A 20,498-nucleotide genomic window follows, 5' to 3' on the forward strand; every position below is an offset into this window, starting at 1 on the left:
CTGTGGAAAATATTTAATCCACTGAAGCATCAACCTCCAATGCACACAATCCAAACTGCAACTACGTACCATCCCGATGAAAGCGGGTGGCCCAGGTTTCCTGTCTTTTCTTCACAGTGTTTGTCAAATAAAGCTAAAAAAGACCTGGATTCTGTTTCTAAATTTGGATAAAACTGAGGTTATTGTACTTTGCCCTGAAAAACGTAGAATGATACAGTATCTTACTCTGGTTGGCATTACTTTGGCCTTAAAACTCACTGAGAAGCTTTCCATTGAACCAAATGTTGCAGCAAGAGTACTGACAGGGACTAGAAAGAGAGAGCATATTTCTCAAGTATTGGCTTCCCTTCATTGGCTTCCTGTTAAATCCAGAATTGAATTCAAAATTCTGCTCCTCACATTAAATAATCAGGCCCCATCTTAGTTATAGTTAGGGCTGGATCACATGACCCTGAATCCTTCTTTAGTTATGTTGCAATAGGTGTAAGCTGCAGGGGAACTCCCATGATGCCTTGTGTTTCTTCATCAGTCACCTTTCTCACTCACTATGTGTTAATAGACCTCTCTGCATTGAATCATATCTGTTATTAACCTCTGTCTCTCTTCCACAGCATGTTTTTATCCTGTTTTCCTTCTCTCACCCCAACCGGTCGCAGCAGATGGCCGCCCCTCCCTGAGCCTGGTTCTGCCGGAGGTTTCTTCCTGTTAAAAGTTTTTCCTTCCCACTGGCGCCAAAGTGCTTGCTCATAGGGGTCATGTGATTGTTGGGTTTTTTTTCTCTATGTATTATTGTCGGGTCTACCTTCCAATATAAAGTGCCACATCTTAATACCTCTACTCATTATCAATATTTACATCATGGGCATTAGTTACCAAAACAGAGTACTGTACAGTTATTACAATTAGAGTACAGATAAGTGGCAAACCCAGGTTGTAGTGTACAAACAGAGGATACTGAAAGATGTTTAAATAGTTAAGAATATTCAGCATAATTAGAAAAGTGCAGATTGTCTCTTGTACCTGTGCATTAAAAAGTAGACATGTAACTTCCAATAAGTTAGTTATAAACTGAGAAAAATTAAGTGCAACAGTAGTAGTTGTTGCAAGTTACAGTGCTGATGTCAACATCTATGTTTGTTGAGAGCAGTTTTGATTGTACAGTCTGACAGCTGCAGGGAGGAAGGACCTGCAGAAATGCTCCATCATGTATCTAGGATGCAGCAGTCTGTCACTGAAGGAGCTCTGCAGTTCAGCAACAAACTTTTCCAACAGCTGTGTAAGTATCTACAAACTTGATCAGCCAGACACGCACAGATGCTGGAGTTTTAAAGAGAAGTATGCAGATGATGTGGCATTTTCCTGTTGCGCTAAACAATTTCGTAAATTCTCCTCATCATCTGCAGCAATGTCAGCAGTAAACACTAGATGGCAGCATAGGAGAAGCTTCTTCACTATGTGATGATCTGTGGTCATCAACTGAACAGCATGATGTTGTTGTTCTATTTCTTCCTCAAACATATATTTTGAGTTAAAACCACTTTGTTTATGAATGGATAATAAAATTCTTCTATTCTAATTCTGCTATATGCTGTTCATAAAACATTATAATCAAACATTAAGTTTGAAGTAAGTACAACCTGTTTAGATACAACATGCTCTAAAATGTTACAATTTTCTGTTTCAGAACAATAAACCGATTATTTTATGCTCACTGAAATCATTCACACATCCTGTCTTCTTCACTTTTCTTGTTAAGCATGTGCACACAAATGTTTCTGTCCCATCATGCTTTGCAGGAATGTCCTATTTTTCCAGTATAAGCAGTCTAAAAAAAAAAAGTCCCCTGTGGGTTTTACTTTAGTGGAACCAGGTAGTCTCAGTACATTGTTACGTTCCCCTGAGGGGTCTAGGCGGTGAGGGGAAGTAACAAAAAGTGTCCAGGTCAGAAAAAAGGAGTCGAGGAGGCAAAAGGGTTAAATTAAAGAGTTTTATTAAAGTAGCTCAACTAAAAGAGACGGACAAGCCGCTATCACCATTTAAGGAAAACAAACAAAACTCAAGCGTTGGTCAATACAGTAAAAAGTAAGTCAAAAAGAGAGCAGCTCACTAGCTGCAACCACACTAATGGCACTCTGGCCCAGAGCTCACCTTTCCCTGGGCTTAAATACTTTTAATTACTGACGAGAGTCAGCTGTGTAAAAGGGAAACTTTAGGCAGAAGCAATTGAAGGACACTCCCACACAGGCACCTTTAGGAGGAGGCCCTGCTAGGGCCGTAACAACATCAAAGTAGTCCATGACTTCAGAGATAGCTCAAACTTCATATCAGGACACTCAGGTATGCCTCCATGCTGGTGTGCAGGGCCTCCTTAGGGGATGTATGGTGAGGCTCCTTGTAGCTGGCACTGATATACTTTTTAACTGTCGTGGTCCTGAGTCTGGTGTTTTGTGTTTCTTTATTATGATCTTGTTTATTCTGATTGTGTTTTCCATTGAGATTTGCCATTTGTTAGGTTTCTGTTCTGTGCCTGCCCTGGTCTCTCTTTTCTTTGTTCCCTCTGTCTGTCTATGATGTCATTATGTCTGCTCATGAGTCTGTGTCAGTTGGATCTCTGGATCTCTGTCTGTCGTGTACTTCCTGTTTTACTTTGTAGGTCTGTGCCTTATGTTAGTGCATTCAGCTATGTGCTCTCCCCGTCTCGTCAGCCGTGTCTTCCAGCTGTTTCCTCTTTGCTCTGTTCACCTCTTGTATTGTTTAGTGTCTGCGTCTTCCCCTGTTCGCTGTCGCATCGTACCCTCACTTTCACTGTGTGCTCTGTTTGCCAGCCTGCCTGTTTAGTTTGTTCTGTGTTCCCAGTTTAGTTCATTTATTTTTTGTTCAGTTTCTTTCCAGCAATAAAGCTGAGTATTTTGAGCTACTTCTGCCTCCTTGAGTCCTGCATTTTGGGTCCTCTCTTCCTGCCTGCCTGCACACAGTAACATGCTAGCTTTATTTCCCATTTCATAATATTTCCTAGTGATTGCCAAATGAAGCTTTCTGAAGCACTGAAGCTTGTATTGAAAAACGGTTCATTACTCGAAGCACCTCTCTGGTGACATCTTGTGGCCAGAAATATGAAGAGCAGCTTGAATCCACAAAACAAAACCAACTGCTTCATTATGATTGCCCACTCTACAGAGTGGAATTCTGTCTGATATTGGGCCGCCGTTGTGTTACTTTGAACATGTATTTTTGGGGGTTAAAAAAACGTGGTTTATTTGTTTAATAAATAATTTTGACCAATAAACGTTCCTTGTTTAAACATGGAACGTTTGTTAAATTATTATTATTATTATTATTGTTATTATTATTATTATTATTATCACCTAACCCCATCAAGAAGTATTTACCAACTTCTTGATGTTGGTAAATACAATAACTGAAAAATACCGCGTTACATATAATGTACATATAATAATGTACAACACATTATGGAGTATGCTTCTGCTGTGAGATCCTGCCTCCCTGCACTTATGCAATTAATTACTAGACGGGTATATTTGTAAATAACATTACACAGTGGAACCCCGACTTACGAACAATGTTCCCTCTAATTTTTCACATGTCTGAGCGAACACACAAACTCCCTGAGCGATCCCTTGGACCACTGTGAGCAACAGCAGACGTGTGCACTGTGGTTTAATAAAATAATCAAATTACAGCATTTACATTTATGTTAGACTACTTTTAATGAACTGCTTTAGCCCACTTACAATGAAAATAATAAAAAAAAAATGTTCATGACCTGTGTAGTATGTTAACACTATTGGAAGTAAAAATAACTTGAACTCCAATTTTGAAAACACAACTTTTTTTACTTTAATTTTTTTTTTAATAAAGCTCTGACTTGTATTATGAGTCTGTGATCTGGGAGAGAGTCCTGTAACTTTCTGTCTGCAAAATACAGTATATAATGACCAATGTTGGGCAATTAATTATATAGTTACTTCTTCAAAAAAGTTACTGAGTTATGTAAACAACAAAGTTTTTTGCAGCTGTTTACCTACAAATGCAAAACAGAACTTGTGTCTTAACAATAATTTTAATATCCACATTTTAATTTAATAAATTTTCTATTCAAACATTAATAGATTTTCTTTCCTTACCTTTAAACATACTTAGGTACACATTAAATAGTATCTTTCAGTTTCATATAGATTTGTGATATTTGGCTGGGAAATTGAAGTTTTGAAAAACTATTTCTGACACAAAATGCACTTCTGTGAAAAAAAGCAAAACTTTCAAATTATCTAAATTATGAGTTGAGACAACGTGCTTGCTAAAATGGGTATTTTCCTAACGATAATTCACAAGTGGTTATTTTCTGTTTGAAAGCAAAAATGCTGTTTCTGGTTAGAATATGGTTTAAACAAACTTGGATTTTGGTTCACAGTGATGTAACACTTTTGTTCTTTATGCACTATTTGTGGTTAAATATGAATTTTGTTTGATGTAAAATGTACATTTTGATGGTGTACTTTGTGAAAGTTTGCAGTACAGTCATACAGCCAATAGCTCAATTACTCATACAGTGAGAAGTTGTATTTCAGAATCAGAGGAATTATGTTAACAAGTATTTCCCATTATGATAGATGGCAGACACAGTTTTGTACCTCCTCCTCACTTTGAGCCTCCTCTGTCTCACCGTCTCCTTCATCTCCTCTTCTGCCCTCGACCGCTGCATCCCAGATGTGTTTTCCTTCAGATTTCAGGTGATACGTCTGCGGGTCTGACCGATGAGCCAACCGGCATCATGGCAATCAGCTGACCTTGAGAGTAAACAGCCCGTGTAGTATAGGAGTTGTGCTGCGGTCAGGTTTCTCGATAAATGTAACAGTTCCGCGGCCACTACCAGAACAAAAACTCTCTCAATCCACATGATTGAGGAATTATAATAAAACACATGAAAGTACAAGTCAGAAAAAGAATAAGCAAGAAAAAAAGCTAAACTAAAGACAAAAAGCAGGAGCAACTGTAACAGGCAGCATGCTGGTTGGCGCATGCACACTCACTTTCATCTCATGATCTACAAAATCTTAAAGGATGTTTCAAAAATCTAAAATTTAATTGGTTATAAATACTAATCATAATTTCATGGTTAAGAGAGTTTAAAAGAAGAAAGAGAAATTCACTTTTTTGTTTTAAATGGTTAAAAAATAATTTCATGTACAACTAATGTCCTGACTACAAAATTCCCAAACATGCTGTAATACATGTAGGAGAGAGAATAGGTATACACCTTGTGTCACTCAGGAATGTTTGATTTATGGATGCGACCTTTGACCTTTGGGGACTTTCCCTTTGAGCTTTCTGGAAGTGTGCCAGGTGTGAGAAGCACCACGAATTGCCACAGGGACATATCACCTCATCATTTTCAATGCTTCTTTCTTTTGATTGTGCAGCAAAAAGGTTGTTCTGTCAAAATAGTTGTTCCCTCAATGCAGCTTTCTAACACGCCTGATACTCTTGTACTCATACAAGAGTCCACTAGACAAGATTGTCCACTTAAAACATCGCTCTTTCAGATATTTTTAGATGAACTGCCAAAGAGCCAATTTTACTCCCCAGTACCAGGATCTCAGGTTAAATCTCACAAAACCATTTCAGCAACCACCAAACAGCTAAAACACAAAGCACGGACCTGATGCATCAGAATCTGTGAGATATTGGCTTTCTGGCTCGATGTCACATACAGGAACACGCCGTCGGGGCTGGAAGCCGAAAGCTCACTGATTCTGAAGCTGCAGGTTTTTGTTTCTCTCTAACCAAAATTAGTTTTTTAAAAAGAACTTACTTCCAGATGTTTCTTTAGGTTTGAGGTGGAGTCTTTTGATGCTGGGAGCAGCTTGGTTGCTGGCAAACAGTGTGCGCATTTAACAGTCAAATTTCGCGCATCCCTTTCTTCTTTAAATGTATTTGTAATGTAATTTCCAAGTAAGAAATGCATTCCTGCACGTGCACTGCTGGCTCTGTTGTGCTGGCTTCGGGTCCATTGTGTAACTGACCAACATTAACAGAATGCTAGAGCCCCTTATTGTGTGTTTTGTTTGGGTATTGCAATGCGTTTAATGACAAATTTAGAGAGGGGATAGCCTAACATATGAAACAGGAAAAGACTGCTGTGTAATCCATTTATTTCAACAAAGTAACTATATTCGATCACTGTAACTAAATACAGCTACTCACTTTAGTATTTTAAATATGTTTATTTGAAGCATACTGGCATTAACATGGTGGAAGTCGAAGGGATGTTTTTTTAACATGAAAAACACAAATTTCAGTAATGTCTAAATTTCAAGAGTTAATGTTTTTAAAATGTGTAATGTTAATCCTTTGCATATTTATGTTTTCTGCTGTGACTTAAATATGCTTGATAAATTAGTACCTTGTTACAATCCATACTGCAGTTCATCATGACATGTAATGAAGCTTTTTAAATTTAAAAGAAAACTTGAGGCCACAAAGTTGTGTTTACTTCCCTGGTTTGTGGGAAAAAAGTGATTAAATGATGGCTTAATTTATTTAATTTTAGCTTATCAATTATAAGCTTAATATAAATAATTAAAGTCAAGCATAAAATATCTGAGCATCACCTCTCAGCATCTTAATCATATCATCTTCACACTTCTGAAGACACAGTCTGAACTAAAAAAAAAATATTGGCTCATTTTCTTTGACTTTAGTGAACAGTTTCTGCTGACAAGCCACAACTTATTCAGTCTGTGCACTAGACCACACTTCACACAGAGTCATGCCCAGTAAACTTTGCAGGTGTATTTCACTGCTCTGTTTTAGAAAATAAAGAAATGCAACACATTTACATCAGCGGTTGACCACAGTGAGTACCTGCTGTTTAGAAGAAATGAGCTGCAGCAGCTCTTCGTTTGAACAACATTCATGCAAAAAGAGCAGAAGCAACAACTGGCTTAATTTTAACTTCTAAATAACAGACAGAAGTGTTTGTCAGCATGTGAACTTTGTGAGTACTTATGATCAGCCACATCTGGCAGCCAGCTATTTCTGAATATACAGAAGACATGACATTTTACACCCTGACATTCACACCAAACCCAGCAGATGATGTACAGCTTGTTCAATTGTGATAAATGTCTTCACTTTCACTCAGATGTGATTTTGTCTTCATTCCACTCTTTTTATGAGACCTTTCAAATATACAAGAAGTACAGAATAAAAAATGTATTTTTTTAAAGCATAAATGCTGTTGTTCATATTACAGTTCTTCTCAGTTGCTTAAACACCCAAAACAGTAAACACCAATCCTTTTAATATTTACCACCCATCACATATTACATATTATCTGAATGCAGCACATAAGGAATCATAGTAAACGGCTCTAGAACATAACATGTCATCATCTAGTGATGAGATACAGCCATAATGAGAGGATAGACAATGACAGTAACATCAGCAGTGTTGGGTAAGTTACTTTAAATTAGTAACTTAGTTACATTACTAGTTACTTCTCTAAAAAAGTAACTCAGTTACTTCAAGTTACTCGTTACTTTCAAAGTAACTAGTTACTAGGGAAAGTAACTTTGGTTTTACTCAGAATTCTCTTGTTAATGTGTTGCTTCCGTAACTGGATACCCAGCAAGTTTGCCAGTCTTCTAGCTTGCTTACTTGCCACAAGTGCACTGTGCCACCTACCAACAGAAAGGAAAAAATAATGTGCACATTTCCACGAGAGAAATCCCACGCCTGGACCGTCGTTGACTGCCGCCATGATTCTAGCCTGCTTTTTACATCCAACACAAAAACTGCAGTCGTGGTGCTTTTGATTGTACTCAGAACTTGGAAATTCTGCCTTCTGAATAGGAAGATGTAGGTAACACCAGACTGCAGATGAGCTGCATACAGAGCTGGACTGGGACAAAAAAATCGTCCTGAGCATTTTGACTAGAGACCGGCCCGCCATTATAGGAAAAATCATAAAGCCTTTGAATGAAAATAAACACTGTTGTGACAGTGATGTACACTGTTCTGATGGTATATATGTATCAATCTATCAATCGTTTGTTGTAAGATTCAGATAATTATTTTTTTAAAAGCGAGACATTTTAAATGAGAATAATAAAGAAAAGTATTTCCTTGTCCCCCCCTTTCCCTGTTAATGCCCTACCTGGCCCCTGGCAACACTTTGCTAGACCCGCCCCTGCACAGTTACCAGCTGTCAGCTACATAGAAAAGGATCCTGGTGTTATTTGTCTCTCAGAAACAGTTCATAACTTCCCTTCAACTCATTCATGTCACCTAAAAGGTAAACCTGTTTCTCCATCACCTGTTCAGCTCTGATGATTCAGTAAGGACATCTCCTGGTTTCATCTGCATGTTTCCCTCTCACCAGATAACCAAACCAACATCATGACCAGCAGCTTTACAGCTGTGGCTCCAGCAAACATCAGCTGATACTAGAAATTAATATTAAATAAATTCTAACAACAGCTGATCAAGCTTAAACGTGCTGCTGTTGTTTAACGCGACATCCGCTGGTTTCCTCTTTCTGGCGCAAAGTGGGCGATAAACACACAAGAGAGAAAAGCCGATCAGCTGATCATTGATCAGTTTCGTGATTGAAGTAGAAACGGGAGAGAATGAGAGAAGAAGAGGCAGCTGTGCAGCTTCAGCTTTGTGTCTTTTTCATTGTAGCTGAAGTCCGGGACAAATTGTGTTCCTTTTCACCTCAGTACGAAACGCGTAATATTTTCTCTGAATACCAGACGATTCTGTTTTTTAGGGGACGGTTGGCAACTCTAATAATTAACCGTATGAACAAAATAAAGTTCAACATCAGTAACATAGCACCCACCCAGCTGTATAGAAACTCCGTCATGCTAGCTAGCACGCAGTACGAAAATGTCAGCATACCGAAAATAAACTCCACCTAAACTTGGTTTATATCTGACCCAGATAGACTGCAGGTCATAACTTCTTACCTGAAGTTCAGTTCACCTGACACTCAGACCGGCGGCCGCTTCGGGTCTCTCCTCTTGCCTCCCTTTTCCTTCATCCACCTGCTGGCCTCCACCACTTGCTAATGTTATTGAATCTGTGGAAGCTCCGCGATATCCACCACACGAAGTAACGAGTAACGAGCCTATCTAAATCCCAGTAACGAGTAACGCGTTCCTGGTTTTGGCATAATAACTAGTTACCGTGCTCGTTACCACAATAATAACGTAGTTACTGTAACGCGTTACTTAATAACGCGTTAGTCCCAACACTGAACATCAGTGATGATGGACACTATTTGCTATTCACTGTATTCATTAGGTCGAATTTGAAATCTTAGGAAAATCTGACAATCAGAAGAAAATAATGTCACTCTTACATCAGAATATTATTTTTCTGCAGTTTGATCTTAATGACACAAATATTAGCTGCTCCAAACAGCTTCTTGATTTTTATCCTACATTTAATTAACATATCTATGGAAGTTTTAGTGTTACTTTCCTAGCATGAAAGATATGAGAAATAAAAAAATATACTTCAAAAATATTTTTTTTTTCCTCAAACTTTAAAAAGTTTTTGGCTATTTTTCTTTTGAGCCTCTGCACTTTGCAAAGTAACAAGTTACTTTGCAAATTGTAATTGATCACAAAACATGACAAAGCTTTGTAACTTTATAAAATGACTTGTAAAGTGACAAAGTTTTTGTGGATTAAAAAACAGAAAAAGTGAAGTCACTCTATTTTAGCCATCTTTTAAGAAGCAGCTCGATAAGGTTTAGTCTGAAATTTCTGACATTTGGGTACTGATATATAGCCTATCAAGAAAATTGTCTAAAATGGTTAGAAATATGAAACTTGAAATAGAAATAGAAACATGTAAAATAAAACAAAATCTGCTTATTTTGGGTGACTCAACTGAACAGCTACTGCAGCAGCATGAAATAAGCCACAACTTATTCATCTGTGCACTATGTAACTTTTTACGTGTAGACATGCTGAGGATAAAACTGTGCAGTTATATTTCACTGCTTGCCACAAATTTAGTTCATCTGGAACACAAAGTGACACATTTACATTAGTGGTTGACCACAGTGAGTACCTGCTGTTCAAAAGAAATGAGCTGCAGCAGCTTTTTTCTTTTGAGAAGCATTCATGCATAAGCAAAAAGAGCAGAAGCAACAAGTGGTTTAAATTCAACTTCTACATAAAAGACAGAAGTGTTTGTTAGCATGTGAACTTTATGACATTCACACCAAGCCCAGCAGATGATGTACAGCTTGTACAATTGCAATAAAAATATGTGATAAATCTGGATTACTTCATTGACTTCACTTTCACTCAGATGTGATTTTGTCTTCAGTCAGCTCTCTTTCTGCAACCTGTCAGATACACAAGAAGTAAAGAACTAAAACAGTATCTTTCTAAAGGTGGATTCATATTACACACCAATATTAACTTCACAGCACATCTGCTAAACAACCACGAACCATTAGTTTTCTTAATATTATAGTTTTTATTTAATATTTACCACCACATATTACATATTATTTGAATGCAATACATAAAGAATCATTAATCAAAGTTACTCTCACCTTTGAGTTTAGTCTCACCCGACCGTAAGGTGGTGTAAATGGCTCTAGAATATAACATGTCATCATCTAATGGAGAGATACAACCAGAGTGAGAGGACAGACAGCCACAGTAACATCAGTGATGAGAAACACTATTTTCTATTCACCAAATTCATTAGATCTAATTTAAAATCTTAGAAAAATCTGACAATTAGGCAGTTTCATCTTATTGACATAAACATCAGCTGCTCTAAACAGCTTTTTGATTTGTACCTAATAGTTTGTTAGCCTAGCTAGTCAAGCTTTAGTGTGGTTTCCCTTTTCCTAATATAGCTTTTATTTAATATTTAGAACCCATCATATTTAAATACAGCACAGTCTCATTCAGGCTTACGGTGTAGTAAATGACGACAGAAGACAATATGTTGTCATCTGATGGAGAGATACAGCAGGAGTGAGAGGACAGATATCAATAATATTATCAGTGACAATGAATACTATTTGCTATCCATTGTCTTCTGGCAGTTTTATTTTGATGACAAAGTGTCAGCTGTTCTCATGAGCTTCTTGGTTTTTAAAATACAGTGGTACCTCGTTTATCATGGGAGTGACATTCCAAAGATAACCAGAGACTGGTATAATCCTCATTATAGCGAGGGAGGTAAATCAGGGGTCTCGAACTCCAGTCCTCGAGGGCCGGTGTCCTGAAACTTTTCCATGTGTCCCTGTTGCAACACACCTGAATAAAATTAGTAGGTCATTAGCAAGAGTATAGAACTTGACTGCATGCTAAAGTGGTAACCCCTAACCCTACTCAAGTAAATTTGAGTACATGTAAGTGTTTGGAAAAATTTACGTACTTTTTTAAGTACTTTTAAATTTAAGTACTTTAATTGCACCATGTTCATCACTCATGAGCTGCTATAACATGAATCAAATGGCTGAATTGCCACTTCAGCATACAGTCAAGTTCTATAGAACTTGGGACACATGGAAAAGTTTCAGGACACCAGCCCTGAAGGACTGGAGTTCAAGACCCCTGCTGTAAAGAGTACAACAGAATTGAAAGTGTCAACATACTAGGTAGAAAAAATGTATAAAAATAGCAGTAATGATAGCAAAATAAGATGCACACACGATAGACACACCCATCCCTAATTGCATAAACATACTTATGCTATTGAGTATCTAGCACTTTCTCTGTATGATAACAATCTCAAAGTTAAGATAGTAAAATGAGAAATAGCAAAACCGAGATGATAATTAAAACATTTTGTTGTTGTTTTTTGGTCAATAAGTTGAAAAAGCTGGCTGTTTTAAATTGAATGTTACTAAAATAAACAAAATTAACACATACATTACATACATCATACAACCCTGAAGAGTCCTATCATGTTGCAGGCTAAAATGACCAATTTGTAGCATTTATGCTTATGAAAGCACAACAGTTTGTTTCACATTAGTTACATACGATTTATATTCCAAAAAAAGATTATTGTGCGTGATATATTTTGACATCTGCTTGTTGACTAATAACAACTAGTGTTAATTTAATTGACCAATCTTGCTTGCACAGTAAGGTTAGACTCAAAATATGAAGAGCAGATATATATTTTACATTTTATCTCAAGGAAAATAAGTTGTCTGGAGAAAGTCCCTAAATATCACTTAAAAAAACCTGCCGAGGGACTAAAATCACAGACCAAACAATGCCATAACAAGGCGTGTGCTAGTGTGTATAATTTACTAAAGTGCTGTGTTTCTACTTTGGATTTCTGTGATCCTGTACATTTAAAGTTCATGTTTTTTTCTTATACAGATGTTGGCCTTCCTCACCTGTTCGTGCAGAAGAGTGAGACTGGAAGGAGGAAGTAGAATTTGGAGCGCCTGCTTATGAAAAAGACAAAAATAAACAAGAAAAAGGTTAATTAGTGACGGCCACCAGGAATCACTAAGCATGCTTATTGTTATAAAATAAAAGTTCATGTTTTGATGAGCCAACTGTCAGCATACTTGGTGTCAAAGAAGTTTCTTCTGTGTGACGTCTGATGGTTTGTTGATGTTTATTACGTTGAAACACTCCTAACAGTATGAGCAGAATGACCAGCAATAAAACACCCAAACCAATGCAGAGCCCCAGGTAGATCTCTAAGTAAGGCACTGTAGGATGACCTGCCAGAAAGATGAATGCACTGTGTATTAGAAATGATTACAATGATGTTGTAATTTACTCTAAATATTTTTATGTTTATGTCATGTAAACACTCAAATAAATCCCATTCAATACAATTATGTAGAGACCCAATGTTTAAAAAAAGTGTTGTTGAAAAAACGGCCACATTTGGACTACACATAGCCTGTGCACAGAAGTCTGATGGACGTCAACACCAGACGTTCAGTAGAGATAATAAGTCCTTGCCTTATGTTACAAAACAACCTCTTCAGTGGACCAAAACTGAACGTCCAAAAATGAAAAATAGATCATCACTCTGACATCGTTTCGCACAGTGGCTATATTCATCATAGACCAAATAATGTTTCTCACTTACACACTTTTTAATGAAATGTTAAAATTTATTTAGTTAGAAAATATTGATGCATCTTACTTCCAACAGTTAGCCAGCTCTCTGGTGATTCTCCAGCATCAGCAATACTACATTTGTAGAGTCCTTCATCAGATTTGGATACAATGGGAGCCATTATGTTTCCTGATGAGCTGCTCCCAATGGAGATGCCATTTTTATAGAATTTTGCAGTGTAGTTGGAGTTTGCATCCTTTTTTCTACAATGCAAGGTCACATTTTCTCCCTGCATCACAGGTTGGACAGGAACCTCCAGGATCACATGACTCTCTAAACCTCGATGGCAGAAGATATGGCAGTTACCCATATGGAACAGATATATATAAATCTTATAAAGTTTGTATCTGTCTTGTGTGAAACGTGTATGAAAAGCATATAAGAGTGAAAACAGATATAAGATCCCTTGAAAAATTATATAAATGAAACTTGTATGTTTTGGATACTTACTAAAACAATATATGAAAGTAATGAGAAAGTGGCCACTTTCATGAGTAAATCATATAAGCTTTATATGATTCCCTATATGAAGCAAGCCAAATCTGATGCAGGTTTTTTATAACTTTTTTTCTATTTCTTTTCCATATGGGTAATTTGTGTAAAATGTGATTTTCGTTAAAATTATACATACATAGAAATAATTAATTATGACAGATGATAGCTCACAAGGTTTGCTCAGGATGCAGTAAATATATATATGTTATTTTACTATGATTGTGATGAATTTTATCAGGAAAAAACACACCTTACAGCCAATGAAAACTACAGTACCAAATATGACACTATGCATTGCTGTAAGTGATGTACTACACAGAAAAAAACGGTTGATGTACTAAATATATCAATGCATTATTAATGTTTTTTCAATGTACATACCAGTTACAGTGATGTTGACAGAGTTGCTTTTTTGTATTTCTCCATTTTCACACCAGTATTCTCCACTGTCAGTTGATGGATATGTATCAATAATTTTGCAAGGTCCAATCGATGTTTCCCAGGTTGAAGCACATGTTCTAACATCTCCATTTATCTTTTTCATCACTCTCCATCCAGTCAGCCCATTTAGCCCTTCACAGCTGATAGTGATAGGCTCTGTTTGAAAGAACTGCTGTCTGTTTGGAACAACTTCAGGAAAACCTGAATCTGAGACAGAAAATCCAATACGTTTTTAAAGCATGTAAGCTTTCAAATGATAAAGATTTATAGATATATATTTACTGTAATAGTAAATATACATATGCATGTGGTTATTTCAGAAGTGTTTTAGAGGTTTATGTTGTAGCTCTATTTTTAGCTGGAACATAACAACTGCAGAAGTTTCAGAAACTTTATATTGTTAAGAGATATATTAAACACACTATTATACACACACACTTAAAAATACACAAAATAATAATAATAGATAAACAATATTTAAAAACTTACTATGTGTTTGAGAATCACTGATTTCAGCTACTATAACCAGCAGCAACAGAACATTCAGCACTGAAAAGATTGAGAATGACAGTTTTAATATTTAACATGTTTTTAATGGTTTTTGCAGTAATAAGTCCGATGCATTTGTTAGTGAGATAGAAATGTCCAAAATGAATACATGCAAATATATGTGTGCATTTTGTACATATTAATTTCCCTTGCGTACATTTCTTCTGTTACAGACTTAATATCTTTTTTATAAACAGACAATGTCAGTACTCACAGAGTCTGATGGTGGGAAATCTGACCTCCATGTTGTCTTGCTGCTAACTGTGTGAGTGTCAGACTGAACTGAGGATATATTCTTATATCAGAACTTCCTCTTCCTCTGTTTCTGTGGTGACTGAGGCCCAACAGGGTTCCACTTCAGTCACAAGCGGTAGCATCTCTCTGCAGCCTACTATTTGTTTTAGCCCTTTCATATACATGCAAAAGGCGGATCTACTAAATATTGATTTCATTTCTTCTTTTGTGGTGCCCAAATTTATGCACCTGCCTGATTTAGTTTAAACAATTATTGTACACTTTCTGTAAATCCAATAAACTTCATTTCACTTCTCAAATATCACTGTGTGTGTTTCTATATGATATATTTAACTGACATTTTTTTATTGTAACAACCAACGATTTATACAGGAAAATCATGATTATTAACAAGGTTGCCCAAACATTTGCATCCCACTGTGTGTGTGTGTGTGTGTGTGTGTGTGTGTGTGTGTGTGTGTGTGTGTGAGTGTGTATGTGTGTATATCTATCTATATATATATATACACATCTTGGCCTGGAGGCCAAGATAAAGGTAGCATCAGAGCTATTGAGTTGCAGAAAGGTGCACAAGCAAAGACTCACTTGAAGAGACACACCAGAGAGATAAAGGACAGGAGAATAAACCAGCTGTTCTCCTTTTTTTTTTTTTCTTCTTGCCTGTCCCGTTTGGCTCTTTTGCCATCAGAATTATTCTCTAAAGGCGAAGAAAGATGCCCAACGGATTTACTCTACCAAATGGACCATCCCAGCCTTGCTGTAATGGTCCATTTGATTCACCTTTTATTGTTTATTTTATTTTCACTTGCTGAATACGGGACAGACTTGACTGGAGGAAAGAAAGGGGAGAAAGAAAGAGGGAAAGAAAAACAGCTGAGAAGAGGGACGGGGAAAAAGGGCAAAAAACAAAAACCAACAGAATAAGCAGACAAAAAATACATATATCAATCACCTGGATCACCTGTTGAGAAAGAAAAAAGAAAACAAGCAGAAGAAAATGAGAGTAATAGAATAAACAACATCACGATGATATATGGGAATATGACAGTAAATACTAAATATTAAACATTATTGTGCAGCACGTAAGATCAACAGCACACAGTGTGCTTTGAGGTAGGAGCCAAAAAGGGTGTAGTTAGTGTGTGTGATCACCCGTGTGTACACCTGTGAGCATGGACGCGCTTGTTTTTTAAAAGGTTCCTTCATGTAATGATCTACTAGAGGGTGTGGGGGGCCACTGCCCCATCCTCCAGGGCATGAAGCAGGTATCGAGGAGATCAAAACTCCAGACATCCAGAGGCCCCCAGAACACAAGAGACCAAGGAAGACCAACAGAGGGGCAGCCGCGCCACTATCCCAGAAAGAGCTGAGGAGAGTCCCAGATGAGGGGTCACCCAGCAGCCGCGGAGCAGAAGCCAGGGGGGGTTGCAGTGACGTGCCCATGAGCTCCGCCGGCAGCCAGCTGTGCCTGAGTGACCGAGCCCCGGGCCGAGAGGCCGAGGGCACCCCGCCTCCGAAGTGGCCCGAGCGAGCCCCAGGCTCCAGGCCCCGATTAGCAGCCGCCAAGGAGTGAGCCGGTGTGTACCTGGGCGCCCATCCCCGGACACAAAGAACCACCAACGCACCGATGTCTGAGGGCGTCCACCACCGGCAGGGGAAGTGGTGGGGGGAGATAGGCCTCCATACCTTGGAGGGCCTGAGATGTCCCCAGAGAGGTGGCGTCAGATACCCGACCTGACATATAGACACAGACATACAGGCACACACAGATACAAACATCCATTCCCACCCTCATGCTCTCATAAGCAATTACTCCACACTCAACCAACGTGGAGACAGACATAAAGAGACACTGTACACACAATCACACTCCCCAAGCGTACTCTAAGCCCCGGGTCTAGGTACCCTTGCCGCTGGAGGGGGAAACTGCACCCAGACCCAGGTGGTGTTACCCTTTTCCCTGTGGTGGGGAGAAGCAGACCGCCCCGACTCCGCAGCAGCAGGGAGGCCCCACATACCAGACCCCAGTCGGACGGCCAGCTCCTCCTCCTAGCCCCCCCGCTCCAGCAGGCCGCAGAGAATGGGGGTGTGAGAAGACTCCAAACCTCCCTCCGCCCGCTCATATGTAGTGTCGATGTATGTGTGTTCTAAGGTGCATTTAAAACCCAGGAGGGCATGAAGCTACCTGCCAGAGAGCAGCAGGTAAGCGCATAGCCCCTCCTGCTAGCCCTCAATGTCTACGTGTATTTAAAATTGAGAGGTGGGCAACGACGCCAGGGGTGAGGTGTACACCCTGATGGTAATTTGGATTCTGTGTAGCGTGCCCACCCCCAAGGTCCTATATGTATGTGTAATGTATGTGTCGCTTAGACATCACTTGTTCATAAATAAAGAGAGGGAGAGAGAGAAAAAATGTGTGGCGAGATGCTCCCTGAGTCTGACTATGTGTTTGCATATTTACTAATATGAGTACGCTTGGCTTAAGTGTGTGTATCCTGTAGGTCTGTCTGCGCTGTCTGACTGATGTAAATGTGCTGCCGTTGAGCGCATGACTGTGCGTGATCGTGCTGTGCGTATGTGTCGAAATAAAGGATGTTGTTTGTGGATGAGTGTGGAAGCAGGTGATCGAAGCAGTGAAAGAAAGAAAAAAGAAAGAAAGAAAGAAACCAAGGACAAGTGTGAGCAGCATAAAAACAAGAGGGGGAAAAAGAGAAAAACAAAACCGAGAAGGAAAAAAAACCCCGGAAACATTCCAATTAAACCACTGACGGAGAGTGACGGTGTTAATACTGCTATGATATCACACTTAAGATGCGATTTGATACTAGTAAGTTAAACAGATGTTAATGCAAGTTAGTGTGAGTGGATGGGGAAAGGGTGTAGCGGATTCTTATCTGGTGTGAAGTTAATACAGCCACGGAGTGGTGTCGGGGTCGCGGTGGAGTTGTCCGTCCACGTACAGCCGGTCCACAGCGATGACAGCGCGGGAGCCCTTCTGGATGAAGCCGCGTCGGATTGGGAAGAGGACCCTTCGTCGTTCCAGGACCTCTTTGGGGAACTGATCGTTCACGCTGAAGTCCGTTCCTTTTAATTCCCTGCCGCGGCTTTTCACATGTTCCTTTTGTTTGAAGTGGCCGAATTTGGCCACGATAGGACGTGGTCTCCCGGCCGCAGCCCGAATAGGGACGAGGCGATGCACCCTATCGAAGACGATGTTCTTCACCGTGTCCTCCGGCAGCTTTAGGTGGGTTTTGATGAAGCTTTTTACCGTGGTCTCCGCGTCCTTTCCAGCGGCTTCTGGAATACCAGAAAATACCAGATTATCACGCATGCTACGGGCTTGTAGATCAATAACTGTTTCTTTTATTTTTTTATTTTCTCTATTGAGCTGGGTAACATTTTCTGTGAGACATTTCACCGACTCCCTTAGCGTGGCATTTTCAGCAGCGAGCGTTTCCACCTGCTGCTGGCTGAACTCCAGGGACTCTCGCAAGGATTTAAATTCCCGGTGAAGAATCTCCACCAAGGACAGCCTTGCTTCGAAACTGGACAATCGCTTGTCGATTGACTCCAGTATGTTGGCAATATCTTTGCCAGCTGGCGATGTTGTGCCGGGGGAATCTGCCTGGCGAAGTCTTTTCGACAATGGCGTCTCAGGTTTAGCCGGGGAAGCTGCACTCTGGGCCTTCTTCATCACGAGACCCTGAAAGCACTGATCAATGTAATCTTGGAGAGCCTCTAAACTCTCCCTGTTGTTCTCCAGGGTGTTGGAGATTATTTAGACAAATATTGTTAGTTATGAGACAATTGATAAGTGTATTTGGTAATACTGAAGCTTAAAGGAATTTGTTCAAATCTAAACTACCATTTGCTTTAATTTTCCGCCAAAATCTCCGGCGTCTGACGTCAGTTACAACATGAGTCGCTTACCTTGTCTTTCACTTCCGTCACTTACCTGGCAACAGCCAGATCCACAGAACCATCCAAGGTGTACTCTCAGTGGCAGAGGGGCAACATGAGGACAGCATCACCAAGGCTGGAGATAGCACAATACTGGAAGAGCATATGGGAGAAGGATGCAACCCATAACAGCAAAGTTCAGTAGCTAGAATGGCTTTTCTATGAAGATGAATACAACACTGAAATCACAGACAAGTTCAGTGAGTTACTTAGATACCGGGAATAACATCATAACATTCTTGTGGGAAACCTTAGATTATGGCATTCATGTGACATCTACCAATTATGTGAACACGGCAGACTATGCACAAGGCATTGCTAAAAGGACCACAGCCAACCGTGCAAGAGATTTCCCCCATTGCAAAACTGCTTGAGGAAATAACAAAGAACCAAAGGTGTTCACCCACCCCCCAACCTCTGAAAAAAACACTGTGGAAAACACTTCACCCACTGAAGACCCATCCTGTATTGCACACAACCCAAAAGGATCCTCTGATAACTCCAGGTGGCACACACCACTGAAGCCCCCAGTTCAGGCCCCAGTGGGCGAGACCACAATGTTTCCTGTAACTCAAACATTGCGTATATATTGTATATAGTGTTCTTATAGAAAAAAAGAAGAACAACATATTGCTTTCTTTACCTTCACACCTTTGTGGTCTTGCTACCTAATTTTGCTGTGCAAGGAACAATGACAATAAAAAAGGTTCATGGTAATTCTGGTGAATAGGAGTAGATCTTAAGTTTGTTTAATGTGAGCAATGGCGCTTAAAAAAAAAAAATTCTTAAAATACAGATCCCTCAAGGCTTATCTTCACTGTAATGACTGCAGAGGACAAACTTTACTAACTGCATAAGTATGTAGAAACCTGCTCAGCCAGAGACCCACAGACGCTGGAGTTTTAAAAAGAAGTCTGCAGATGATGTAGCATTTTCCTGCTTCACTGAACAATTCGTTACTTCACCTCATCTTCTGCAGCAATGTCAGTAGTAAACACTAGATGGCAGCATAGCAGAAGCCTCGTCACTATGTGCTGATCCGTGGTCATCAACTGAACAGCGAGATTTTTTTTTCCTCAAACACATATTCTGACTGAAAGGCACTTTGATTATGAATGATATTGATCATTCATATGTGGATCTTTGTGGCCTAAACATAAACTTTGTTTATGAATGGATAATAAAATTCTTGTAGCAAAAACTGGATTTATTTTATTACAGGTGCAAATCCAGACCAAAGCAGTGTTGCAGTCTGCTAATAAAACATTTATAATCAAACACTAAGTTTGAAGTTTGTGCAACTAATTTAAATAAAATCATCAAGTGAGTACATAATGCAGATGAAATGTTATGATCAGTAGGAGAGTGATTTAATGTAAAAACAACTAGGCAAAAGTCACTAATGTGGTAACTCTGGATGGTGACGTGCCACTGAGATGCAATTTCCTATACCAGGGTACAATGTTGTTCTGCTTATCCAATTTATGGTCAAATTATCCAGTTGTCATAGGGCAAAAAAGCAGGGGGTAGTCCATACAGGCTGTCATCTTGCTGTAGAGCAAACACTCAATGAAGAATATGTTAAGTAACACAACTTTATGCATGGAGAAAGACTGCAGAGGGAGGTCATGCAGACATGG

The 20,498-nt window shown here is 39.1% G+C and overlaps 1 long non-coding RNA gene across 1 annotated transcript; it reads right to left on the bottom strand.

Moving 5' to 3' along the window:
• Window positions 1-14,040: 14,040 nt before the first annotated feature.
• Window positions 14,041-15,066, bottom strand: LOC112846218 (uncharacterized). Its single transcript, XR_003219078.1, has 3 exons — window positions 14,858-15,066; window positions 14,584-14,643; window positions 14,041-14,301 (listed from the first exon to the last, which is right to left on the bottom strand). It is a non-coding gene; the product is annotated as an uncharacterized LOC112846218 (long non-coding RNA).
• Between the last annotated feature and the right edge of the window lie 5,432 nt (window positions 15,067-20,498).

This window comes from Oreochromis niloticus, linkage group LG3 (assembly GCF_001858045.2).
Source record: "Oreochromis niloticus isolate F11D_XX linkage group LG3, O_niloticus_UMD_NMBU, whole genome shotgun sequence".
Taxonomy (NCBI): domain Eukaryota; kingdom Metazoa; phylum Chordata; class Actinopteri; order Cichliformes; family Cichlidae; genus Oreochromis; species Oreochromis niloticus.